The 13,492-nt window shown below is 43.0% G+C and overlaps 1 long non-coding RNA gene across 1 annotated transcript; it reads left to right on the forward strand.

The window, feature by feature from the left end:
• Positions 1–65: 65 nt before the first annotated feature.
• On the forward strand, positions 66–10,511 carry LOC143933500 (uncharacterized). The gene is made up of 2 exons (XR_013263104.1): positions 66–526; positions 10,339–10,511. It is a non-coding gene; the product is annotated as an uncharacterized LOC143933500 (long non-coding RNA).
• Positions 10,512–13,492: the final 2,981 nt, after the last annotated feature.

The following is a 13,492-nucleotide window of genomic DNA, read 5'->3' on the forward strand; positions in this document are numbered from 1 at the left end:
AGATACAATGAGATAAAACACAGAACATTCAAAATATTTGGATAAATTTTATTTGTATAAAATAATCATTCCTCCCCGAGCAGATGTTCCAATTTCCTCTTGGCGTGGGTGAAAAGGGGGGCGGGTCGGCTAGACGGTTGAGCTGGGCAGCCACTCTGATAGGTGCTTTTGGCAGGAAAGGAAAATGTAATCGTTCTCTTCAAACTGATTAGATCTTTCCATGAAAGCTCTGGAAAGAGATAAGATGGACCAGGCGCTGGATGGAGGAGATCCACCTCCTCCTTACTATTCACCAGACTCTCTACCCCTACGGGCCACTGACTTCCAGACCTGCTTTCCAGAAACAGTGGTCCATGACTCTCAGCACATCCTCGTGCAACAGCCAACCAGTACAGATGGGGTGCTGGTGTTAGAGTCGGCAGAAGATGGCCCCCGACCGAAGCCCAGAGATTACCTTTGGTTCTCCATCTTGAGCTTCCTATTTTGTTGGCCCCTGGCGATTATTGCCTTGAACTCTTCTTTAAAGGTAACCGGGGTGGGGGGCTCATATAGCATTAGTGCCAAAAAAGGAGACAACCAGATAACTGTAAACTCTATCAATGGACAGATGGGGTGATGGTGAGGGTGGGGGGCTCATATAGCATTAGTGCCAAAAAAGGAGACAACCAGATAACTGTAAACTCTATCAATGGACAGATGGGGTGATGGTGAGGGTGGGGGGGGGGGGGTCATATAGCATTAGTGCCAAAAAAGGAGACAACCAGATAACTGTAAACTCTATCAATGGACGGGTGATGGTGAGGGTGGGGGTGGGGGTGGGGGTGGGGGGGGGTCATATAGCATTAGTGCCAAAAAAGGAGACAACCAGATAACTGTAAACTCTATCAATGGACTTATTTTCCTTGTTTCAGTCTGTAGACTACATCAGCTTTTGTAGCTTTACATCCTTACATTTTTGCTGTAGAAATTATTATTATATTATTATTATTATTATTATTACTGCAATCATTTTTGCAATACACACTATTCCCAAAAGCAGTGGCGGCCCTTCTCCTAACCATGTGTCTGGCCCCCTAATCTACATGCGGGGCGCCGGACGCATGGATTCCAATGTTTTTTTTTTTTTTTAAACCACGTGACTAGAGCCAGCGGCTCTAATAGGCTTCAAAAAAGAGCGGGCTCGGGGCGCAGAGCACTGTGCCCCGAGCCCATCCAGTTGTGTCACAATACCAAATGAATATTCGCTATTGTCACACTGATTTGCCTCGGGAAGTGGGTACTGAGACACATCACCCGATTGGCTGAAAGGACAGGCGATAATATTGGCCGCCTAGGAGGAGAAGCGAGTAGCAGGGAGGAGACCCATGAGAAGCCAATGCCCATAGCCTGGAGGAAGGCGATGCGCGCTCGATGGGGTAAGTCTTGGGCCCACTGACTGACCGACGGGGGGGGGGTGGTGTGTTGCGGATGACCCGACAGACCAGGGAAGTGGTGGCTGTGGGTGCATTGTTTGCCACCCTCCCCCCAAAAAAAAACCCCACCAGCCACCACTGCCCAAAAGAGATCCTAGTTTATTTAAGTATATGTATATATACTGTGTATATATATATATATATATATATATATATATATATATATGTGTGTGTGTGTGTGTGTGTGTGTGTGTGTGTGTGTGTGTGTGTGTGTGTGTGTGTGTGTGTGTGTGTGTGTGTGTATATATATATATATATATATATATATATATATATATATATGTATGTATGTATTACATTATTGTACAATTATAACTAAAATATTAATAATCAAATATTAACAAAGTTACCACTGATTTAACAGCTGTCATTTTGACAGCTGATAATTGCCAGTAATAGTGGCAGTAGGGGTAGAAAAACAGGTCACAGAAGGAACATCCCAGAAAACTTTTTTTTTTTGTTTGGGAATATCTTCCCAACATCTATGTCACATAAGTTGTGGCTGAGCCTGACATGCAGAGGGAGGCCTCTCCTAACAGCCCCGTCTTGGGGACCACTGACGTTGTGACAGTGGTTGCAAGAGTACGGTGAGGTATGAGGGCCTGTGTGTCACCAGAGTTGGCCGGATAGCTTGAACAGCAGATGTCAACAGGAACAGCAGAAGTCAGCAGGAACAGCAGAAGTCAGCAGGAACAGCAGAAGTCAGCAGGAACAGCAGATCTCAGCAGGAACAGCAGACCCTTGGCTGGTAGACAGCAGGCAAAGGTAGACAGCAGCTGGTGGAAGGTACAGGAAGACTGGTGGCCCATAGTAGAAGAAGCTCCAGCGGGAGCTAAGCAGGTGCAGGCAGGGCAGATAAAAAATGGATGCAAGTTCAGACAAGCCAGGTCGGCAACAGATGGTCAGATGCAGGCACAGACAGCAGGCAAGGAATTTTCAGGGTACAGACAGAGGTTGACAACACAAGATCAGGAAGATGGGCAGAAGGCAGAGCAAAGTCCAGAGATGAGCCAGGGTTAGGGCAGGTAGTGATCAAGCAAAGTCAGGAGCAAGCCGGGTCAAACACAGAAGTCAGCAAAATCAGCAGGAACACGGGTAAAGCTGAAGATCAGACAGCAATGAACTAGTGCAGCTGCTGCACTTATACAGGCCAATCAGTGCCAGTGTCAATGGCCAATGCACGCACATGCGTGAGCAAAGCATGGTGGGCTGGGCACCTGCAGGCTCACGCCTGTGCATTTGCCTGCACCTCGGAACTTCAGCTATGCTATGGCCAGCACGTTCCAGACAGTCTAAAATCCACAAATGGTTAAATACAGTATTAAAAGCATTTTGTTGTGTCTGTGTTAAAAATTTCCACTGATTCTTCTTGAAATTGAGTGAGCCATAAACATTTGCAACCATCACATCTAAAGGTCGCTAAGCTGCAATATATGACATTTTTCTTTACAGTAAAACTACTAGTAATTTTCCATGATTTTATGAATTTTGTTAATTGATTATAAACAATTACCAATAGTTACAGAAACACTGGTCAAAATAGCAATTTTCCATGTTTTTATGAATTGTGTCAATTGATTATAAAAAAAATTGCAATAATTACATAGAATTAATAATAATTATTATTATTATTGCAATCACTTTTGCAATAGACAATATTGACAAAAGAGATCCTAGTTTGTTGTACAAAAAAAAAAAAAATGTATTAAATTGTTGTACAATTATTAATAAATTATAATTAATGTAATATAATATAATATATTACAATCATTTTTGCAATAGACAATATACAATATTGAAAATAGACAATATTGGCAAAATGGATCCTAGTGTGTTGTAAAAAAAAAAAAAGTATGTATTAAATTGTTTTACAACTATTAATAGATTATAATTAATTAAATATTACAATATATTACAATATTGACACGGTTACCTTCAAATTAACATCCTGTTAATTGGATGGTAACTTTTTCAATACTGTAATAAATAATAATGCATGCACACTAATGCAATACATACATTTTATTGCACAAACGAGACATTCTTTTACGCAATATAGTCTGTTGCAATAATAATAATAATAATGGTTTCCATAGCAAAAATGTAAAAAAAAAAAATATATATATACTATGGCCCATAAGGATATAAAGCTACAAAAGCTGAAGTCGTTTTTTCCAGACTATTATTACTTTAAGTAATAAGTAACTATGTAACTATTGCATTTTGTTTAAATAATCAATTGAGAAAATGTTGTTGTTTATTTTTTTTTTAACCTGGTGATTCTTCCAGTAACACATTCCTAGTCCTAAGGTGCCTCCAGCATTTCCACCATAGTGGAGAAAATGTATTAATTAGAACAGCAAAACATTTCCTCCTCTCTTTCTTTCCAGAACACAGAGGGAGGTGTTCTATAGTCATCACAGAGACAATAAGACAGAGGCCAATGTTTGCAGCGCACACAAATTCTGTAATAATCATTTTTTTTTATTATTGAATTTTTTTTTAACTCAGACATAACAAAATGCTTTTAATGTTACACTGAATGTAGCCTCTTGCTGATTTTTGATGTAGGAGATACGCCCTTAAAAAAGTATTTTCTGAGTATACCTCCTATGCCCTGTTCTTCTCCCCCTGCTACCACCATTACTGACGATTATCGGCTGCCAGAATGACAGCTGGGAATCCTTAAGTATTACATAGCAGCAACACTGTTAGATAGATGCATTGTTCTGTTTTAATTACTGATCTATAATCTGATGTTCAGGAAATTTACTAGTACATTTTTTTTTTTTTAAGTAAAATATATTCCTATTTAACTCCTTATTAACCCTTATTTAATTCAGGCCTAATTACTTGCTCTTTTCTCCGCTTAGTTATTATTTTTCTGCTGTTTCTTTTTCCTACTTTATTAGTATATTGCATTTAACCACTTGTGGACTTTCGACATAGGAGATGTGCTCTGAAAAAAGTGTTTTAGGACGTATCTCTTATGCCCTGTTCTTCTCCCACTGTTGCCACCATCACTGACGATTATCGGCTGTCAAAATGACAGCTGGGAATTCTTATGTATTACATATCAGTTACAGCTGTTAGCTACATTGTTGTGTTGTATTTACTATCTAACAGCTGTAACTGCTATGTAATACATAAGGATTCCCAGCTGTCATTTTGACAGCCGATAATCGTCAGTAATGGTGGCAGCAGGGGGAGAAGAACAGGGCATAAGAGATACATCCTAAAACACTTTTTTCAGGGCACATCTCCTATGTCGAAAGTCCACAAGTGGTTAAATGCAATATACTAATTAAAGTAGGAAAAAGAAACAGCAGAAAAATAATAACTAAGGAGAGATGGGAGGAAGAAATGAGGCCTGAATAAGTTAATTTTGATAGTCCATAATTGCCAGTAGTGGCGGCAAGAGGATAGGAACAGGGCATAGGAGATACGCCCTACAAAACTTTTGTAAGAAATACTGTATCTACTATATCTAAAATCCACACATGGTTAAATACAGTATAACATTAAAGTAGAAAGAGAAATTTGCAGAAAAATAACAGCGAAAGCGCAGAAAGAGAGGAAGAAATTCTGCCTGAATAGCGTTAACTAAGGGTTAATAAGGAGTTTAAAAGAAATATATATATATTTTTAAACGTTACTAGTAAATTTCCTTTACTGATGTCAGATTATAGTTCACACTTACATGCATGAGATAGATACATTGTTGTGTTGTATTTACTATCTATCTCATGCATGTAAGTGTGAACTATAATCTGACATCAGTAAAGGAAATTTACTAGTAACGTTTAAAAATATATATATATTTCTTTTAAACTCCTTATTAACCCTTAGTTAACGCTATTCAGGCAGAATTTCTTCCTCTCTTTCTGCGCTTTCGCTGTTATTTTTCTGCAAATTTCTCTTTCTACTTTAATGTAAGGCCGCGTACACACGCGCAGACTGTTCGCCCAACTTTGTCCGTCCAACAGTTTCGGCAAACAGTCCGCTCAAACTTAGCATTGACGGACATGCCCACACACGACGGACGAACAGTTTGCTGAAACCGTGCGCGATGACGTGAACGGCACGTACGACGGGACGAAAAATACGACGTCCTATACACTGCATTATAGCTTTCGGCGTGAAAATCCTTTCTGAGCATGCGCGCAACTTTGTTTGACGAACAAGCCTACACACGAGCGGACTGTTCGCTGAAACAAGGTTTCAGCGGACAGTTTTTCGGAAATTCCGAAAAACCTTGTCCGTCAAACTGTCCGCTGAAACTGTCCGCTGAAAGCCCACACACGAGCGGACTGTCCGCCCAAACACTGTTCAGCGGACAAAGTTGGGCGAACAGTCCGCCCGTGTGTACGCGGCCTCATACTGTATTTAACCATGTGTGGATTTTAGATATAGGAGATACAGTATTGCCTACAAAAGTTTTGTGGCGGACACTATATGATGGCAGGACACTATATGATGGCAGGACACTATATGATGGCAGGACACTATCTGCCAGAACACCGGGATTGTTCTGTAAGGTTGATGACGTTTCTCTGCTTGTCCAACCAGCTTCTTCAGTCTTCAGCATTACAGGAAATGGCCAGGTGAAGGTGACTAACTAATGCTAGCTATACCATGACCTGGATGTATGGGAACCATCACAGATACCGATCTGATCCACTCTTCTATCTCATGGAGACTCACAATGATGAGAAAGTGGGAAATCTGAACCAGTGAGCCCATCGTGAAAACCCCCCAAAAGGATCTGATCACCCATTACTGACGTAGGGGTGGTGGATGTTGGGGAACTAAACCCCCTCAGAGTATCTTCTATCTTTTGGGGACTCTTACCTACTATGCCCATTATGAGAGGTTCCCACCATCCCTGTGCTGAGTTCCCAGGTCTGTACACCCTCTGTGCACATTACGAGGGGTTCCCACCATCCCTGGCAGCTTTTTTTTATGTATATTTTATTATGGAGAATGTAACAGGAGGAGCAGGGACACCTAAGGTATGTAGGAAGGATTGAGCACTTTTTACAGGACAACGGAGACCGCCCCTCATTTCTATGCACACAACCTCCTTCATTAGAATGAATAAAATGAGTTCTTTGTTTCCTTATCTGATGGAACAAATCTCTTCCGCATCCGATATTTTATAGAAGTTTTAAAAAGATCTTTCCTGTTGTCACACGTTTATCCCAAATGATTCATTGAGCTGCAGAAACTTCCTCTTTATTCATTAATGTACCAAAAAAACATTTACACTTCTCAGCCTCCTCCTTACATTCCTTACTCCTTAACCTCCTCCTTACACACCTTACTCCTCAGCCTCCTCCTTACTCCTCAGCCTCCTCCTTACACTCCTTACTCCTCAGCCTCCTCCTTACTCCTCAGCCTACTCCTTACACTCCTTACTCCTCAGCCTCCTCCTTACTCCTCAGCCTCCTCCTTACACTTCTTACTCCTCAGCCTCCTCCTTACTCCTCAGCCTACTCCTTACACTCCTTACTCCTCAGCCTCCTCCTTACACTCCTTACCGCTCAGCCTCCTCCTTACACTCCTTACTCCTCAGCCTCCTCCTTACACCCCCTTACTCCTCAGCCTCCTCCTTACACTCCTTACTCCTCAGCCTCCTCCTTACAGTCCTTACTGCTCAGCCTCCTCCTTACACTCCTTACTCCTCAGCCTCCTCCTTACACTCCTTACTCCTTAGCCTCCTCCTTAAACACCTTACTCCTTAGCCTCCTCCTTACATTCCTTACTCCTCAGCCTCCTCCTTACACCCCCTTACTCCTCAGCCTCCTCCTTACAGTCCTTACTGCTCAGCCTCCTCCTTACACTCCTTACTCCTCAGCCTCCTCCTTAAACTCCTTACTCCTCAGCCTCCACCTTACATTCCTTACTCCTCAGCCTCCTCCTTACTCCTCAGCCTCCTCCTTACACTCCTTACTGCTCAGCCTCCTCCTTACACTCCTTACTGCTCAGCCTCCTCCTTACACCTCAGCCTCCTCCTTACACTCCTTACTCCTTAGCCTCCTCCTTAAACTCCTTACTCCTCAGCCTCCTCCTTACACCCCTTACTCCTTAACCTCCTCCTTAAACTCCTTACTCCTCAGCCTCCTCCTTACATTCCTTACTCCTCAGCCTCCTCCTTACTCCTCAGCCTCCTCCTTACATTCCTTACTCCTCAGCCTCCTCCTTACTCCTCAGCCTCCTCCTTACACTCCTTACTCCTCAGCCTCCTCCTTACTCCTCAGCCTACTCCTTACACTCCTTACTCCTCAGCCTCCTCCTTACACTCCTTACTGCTCAGCCTCCTCCTTACACTCCTTACTCCTTAACCTCCTCCTTACACACCTTACTCCTCAGCCTCCTCCTTACTCCTCAGCCTCCTCCTTACACTCCTTACTCCTCAGCCTCCTCCTTACTCCTCAGCCTACTCCTTACACTCCTTACTCCTCAGCCTCCTCCTTACACTTCTTACTCCTCAGCCTCCTCCTTACTCCTCAGCCTACTCCTTACACTCCTTACTCCTCAGCCTCCTCCTTACACTCCTTACCGCTCAGCCTCCTCCTTACACTCCTTACTCCTCAGCCTCCTCCTTACACCCCCTTACTCCTCAGCCTCCTCCTTACACTCCTTACTCCTCAGCCTCCTCCTTACAGTCCTTACTGCTCAGCCTCCTCCTTACACTCCTTACTCCTCAGCCTCCTCCTTACACTCCTTACTCCTTAGCCTCCTCCTTAAACTCCTTACTCCTTAGCCTCCTCCTTACACTCCTTACTCCTCAGCCTCCTCCTTACACCCCCTTACTCCTCAGCCTCCTCCTTACACTCCTTACTCCTCAGCCTCCTCCTTACAGTCCTTACTGCTCAGCCTCCTCCTTACACTCCTTACTCCTCAGCCTCCTCCTTACACTCCTTACTCCTTAGCCTCCTCCTTAAACTCCTTACTCCTCAGCCTCCACCTTACATTCCTTACTCCTCAGCCTCCTCCTTACTCCTCAGCCTCCTCCTTACACTCCTTACTGCTCAGCCTCCTTACACTCCTTACTGCTCAGCCTCCTCCTTACACCTCAGCCTCCTCCTTACACTCCTTACTCATTAGCCTCCTCCTTAAACTCCTTACTCCTCAGCCTCCTCCTTACACCCCTTACTCCTTAACCTCCTCCTTAAACTCCTTACTCCTCAGCCTCCTCCTTACATTCCTTACTCCTCAGCCTCCTCCTTACTCCTCAGCCTCCTCCTTACATTCCTTACTCCTCAGCCTCCTCCTTACTCCTCAGCCTCCTCCTTACACTCCTTACTCCTCAGCCTCCTCCTTACTCCTCAGCCTACTCCTTACACTCCTTACTCCTCAGCCTCCTCCTTACACTCCTTACTGCTCAGCCTCCTCCTTACACTCCTTACTCCTCAGCCTCCTCCTTACACTCCTTACTCCTCAGCCTCCTCCTTACACCCCTTACTCCTCAGCCTCCTCCTTACACTCCTTACTCCTCAGCCTCCTCCTTACACCCCTTACTCCTCAGCCTCCTCCATACACTCCTTACTCCTCAGCCTCCTCCTTACACTCCTTACTCCTCAGCCTCCTCCTTACACCCCTTACTCCTCAGCCTCCTCCATACACTCCTTACTCCTCAGCCTCCTCCTTACACTCCTTACTCCTTAGCCTCCTCCTTAAACTCCTTACTCCTCAGCCTCCACCTTACATTCCTTACTCCTCAGCCTCCTCCTTACTCCTTAGCCTCCTCCTTACACTCCTTACTGCTCAGCCTCCTCCTTACACTCCTTACTGCTCAGCCTCCTCCTTACACCTCAGCCTCCTCCTTACACTCCTTACTCCTTAGCCTCCTCCCTAAACTCCTTACTCCTCAGCCTCCTCCTTACATTCCTTACTCCTCAGCCTCCTCCTTACTCCTCAGCCTCCTCCTTACATTCCTTACTCCTCAGCCTCCTCCTTACTCCTCAGCCTCCTCCTTACACTCCTTACTCCTCAGCCTCCTCCTGACACTCCTTACTGCTCAGCATCCTCCTTAAACTCCTTACTCCTCAGCCTCCTTACTCCTCAGCCTCCTCCAAAGATAATTACCTACCGAAAACGCGATTACATTTCATTGTTTCATTAATTTAACAGAGCGGTGATATCTAGTCAACCTTCCATAGAATTTGAACTTGTGTCCATAAACTCCTGAGATCTACACAGCTCTGCCACGCATCACAGTCCCGCCTGGCAGGTCAGGGGACCTATTTTTCTATTTTTCCTATCTTCTGCAGTGTCAATAACCCTCACAGGTCCCCTCCCACAAACTTTGATTGAACAATGACGGAGAAGCAGCAGACTAACAAGCTTTGGTGAAATATCAGGGGTTTAAACAGAGTGAAAGAGATTGAGGACAGAGCCTCCCCAGTCCCTTTCTCTGCAGCCTCAGCTGCACGGGGTAGTGAATGAATGGGAAGTGCTCTGTGCTGAGCGGCTTCCTGTTCATGTACTATTCCTTAGTTAAGAATGAGTACAAAAGTGATCGCTACAGATTGCTCACTGTGTTCATTCATTCATACATCCTGTAACATCCCTTGCAGCAGCAGGCGGGAGAGGAGGGAAGCTGTCAGCACTGCAGAGGGGGGGGGGGGGGGTAGATGGGGTGCCAGGAAGCAGGGGGAATTGGCAGCGCACAGGGCGTGTAAGGTGTGCCCAGGCACACCCAGCACACTCTGTGTGCACGCGTATGGCCTGCAATCAGGATATTGTCAACTATATTGATTCCATTAAGGGGGGAAAGATTAAAAAAAAAAATACAGCAGCTGAGTTTGTGGGCCTATGATTGGACTGAAATGATTGGACTGAACCTGTGACTGTCTTTCAGGCAAGAAAATGCTCCGCCCGGAACGACATGGCGCGAGCCAAAGAACACGGAGACGGCGCCCTGGGTGTGAATATCGTGGCTTTGGTCAACGGTTCCATATTGCAAGTCTTGATCTTCCTTTTTCATAATGGATATCTTTCTCGTAAATGAATAAAATTAGTCGTGTGAATATACATTTTGTCGTAGCCGTCTTCCTGCAGAGCTGAAAACATCAATGGAAAAATGTGTTGAATATCATAAAAAAAAAAAAAAAAAAACACGCACCGCGCCAAAGGAATTTATCAACCTTGCTGAGTAATCAGCAAAATATTTGTGAATATATCAGTGGAAATTCCCAAATGAATTTTTCTTTCGATGTTCTCACTTGGGAATTTTCACTGATATATTCACATACTGTATATCGCATATTCACAGTTATTTATCATACAGGGGGGGGGGGGATAATGATTTGATCCCCTGCAGATTGTGTAGGTTTGCCCACTTATGCCGCGTACACACGGTCAGAATTCCGGACAGAAAAAGACAGATGAGAGCTTTTCATCGGAAAATGCGACCGTGTGTACGCTCCATCGAAAATTTAGCTGTCCGAATTTCCGCCAGCCAACAATTGATATCATGTTCTCAATTTTCCCGACAGGAAAAACTTTCTATCTGTAATTTCCGATCGCGTGTATGCAATTTCCGACACTCCAAAAAAATCACGCATTGCTCAGATTCAACTACGAGACAGAAGCTATTGGCTACTGGCTATTGAACTTCCTTTTTCTAGTTCCGTCGTACGTGTTGTACGTCACCCGCAGGGCCGTCTTTAAGGCCGGGCAAAAGGGGCAGCTGCCCTGGGCCCTGTCATTGTTGTGGGGCCCAAAGCAGCTGCCTCATACTTGCCAACTATCCCAGTTTAAATTCCCTTGTTCATTGAGGTTTTAGTCCTGTGCTGTGTCCCAATATCTCAGTGTGAAGTGCTGCTACTAATGCTGCCCAGCTCTGACCTATTGTTGTGTACATATGACTCACCTGCAGACCCTGTGTTTACATGTAAATAACCGGCATTCATATGTAAATAGCAGTGACATGCATATGTAAATAGCTGAGGCCAACAGCATTGCTATGTAAATATAAGGCAGCATTCATATGTATATCATGCCCCCCTGCAGTGAGGAGAGGATGTTCTGTAACCTATAGCAACCAGTGAGCAGTATTACTGTACAGTATTTTCTAGCAGCCAATAAACAAGCAGAAATCATGTGCTGTAACCTTTAGCAACCAGTCAGTAAGCAGTAATGATAGGCTGTAACCTCTGGCAACCAATCGCTGCCTGATCTGATACAGTAAACTGATTTTAAGTCTAGCTGCTATTTATTGTATGTCTCAGAGAAGGTGGAGAGCGAAATTGCATGGGGGGAGGGGGGCCCTAAGAAAATTTTTGCCCAGGGTCCAATCAATATTAAAGCGGTTCTTCACCCTAAAGGGGAAGTTCCGCTAGTATTATCCCTCCCCCCCTCCGGTGCCACAATCGGCACCTTTCGGGGGGAGGGGGGTGCAGTTACCTGGGTAATCCAGGTAACTGCACCCACTTCCGGCCAGGCCGCCGCAGACCCCCGCATCGCTCCGCCCCCCCCCCCCCCCGTTGTGTTCTGGGAAACACACAGTTCCCAGAGACACAGCGGGGAACCAGCGCAGCGCGACTCGCGCATGCGCAGTAGGGAACCGGGCAGTGAAGCCCTCATGCTTCACTTCCCGATTCCCTGACAGAGGATGGCGGCGGTGGCTGCAGCGAGACGAGCGATCGCTCGTCATCTGCCGCCGACATCGCTGGAACCTGGGACAGGTAAGTGTGATATTATTAAAAGTCAGCAGCTGCAATATTAGTAGCTGCTGGCTTTTAATATTTTTTTTTTAGGTGCAGCTCCTCTTTAAAGACGGCGACTCACCCGCGTTCTAAACGATCGGAATTTGGTGTGACCGCGTGTGTAGGCAAGACAGCTTGAGCGGAATTCTGTCGGGAAAACCAATCAGAGCTTCTTCCGACGAGAATTCCGATAGTGTATACACGGCATAACAAAGAAATGAAGGATCTATAATTTTTATCATAGGTGTATTTTATATGATAGAGACAGAATATCAAAACAGAAAGGGAAAAAAAGGGGGATAATAGGGGCGGGGGGAGGGACTTTATATGAAATGCACCACTCAGGGTAGGCTGAGATATTAGTTATAGTACATGTAATGTTCTGTAGTGGCAAAAATGGGCATAGAGCAGTATTTAATAAGATAAATTTAATTAAATAGATAATATGGTACACAATAGATAAAAACATGATACATGCAGTATATTAATTAGATCAATGGTACAAAAATATAAAATAAAATAGAACATAATTAGTACATTGTCTAATGATCAACAAATAGCATACAATATTTCATAGTCAAAATTAATACCATGATAGGGAAATATCTCACATAATAAAGATAACTGTCAGCAGTATGCCCATAATAGACACAAACACAATGAACATATTATAATAATAATAATAATAAAAAAAAATATTATTATTATTATTATTATTATTATTTATTATTAAAATGTTTTTTTATTATTATTATAATATGTTCATTATATTGTAAACACATTACATGAACATATTATAATAATAAAAAAAAATATTATTATTATTATTATTATTTATTATTAAAATGTTTTTTTTATTATTATTATAATATGTTCATTATATTGTAAACACATTACATGAACATATTATAATAATTAAAAAAAATATTATTATTATTATTATTATTTATTAAAATGAGTTTTTATTATTATTATAATATGTTCATTGTGTTTGTGTCTATTATGGGCATACTGCTGACAGTTATCTTTATTATGTGAGATATTTCCCTATCATGGTATTCATTTTGACTATGAAATATTGTATGCTATTTGTTGATCATTAGACAATGTACTAATTATGTTCTATTTTATTTTACATTTTTGTACCATTGATCTAATTAATATACTGCATGTATCATGTTTTTTATCTATTGTGTACCATATTGTCTATTTAATTAAATTTATCTTATTAAATACTGCTCTATGCCCATTTTTGCCACTACAGAGCATTACATGTACTATAACTAATATCTCAGCCTACCCTGA

Source organism: Lithobates pipiens, unplaced genomic scaffold (genome assembly GCF_037356315.1).
Source record: "Lithobates pipiens isolate NorthernLeopardFrog02 unplaced genomic scaffold, aLitPip1_a1.2 Scaffold_27, whole genome shotgun sequence".
NCBI classification, from domain to species: Eukaryota; Metazoa; Chordata; class Amphibia; order Anura; family Ranidae; genus Lithobates; species Lithobates pipiens.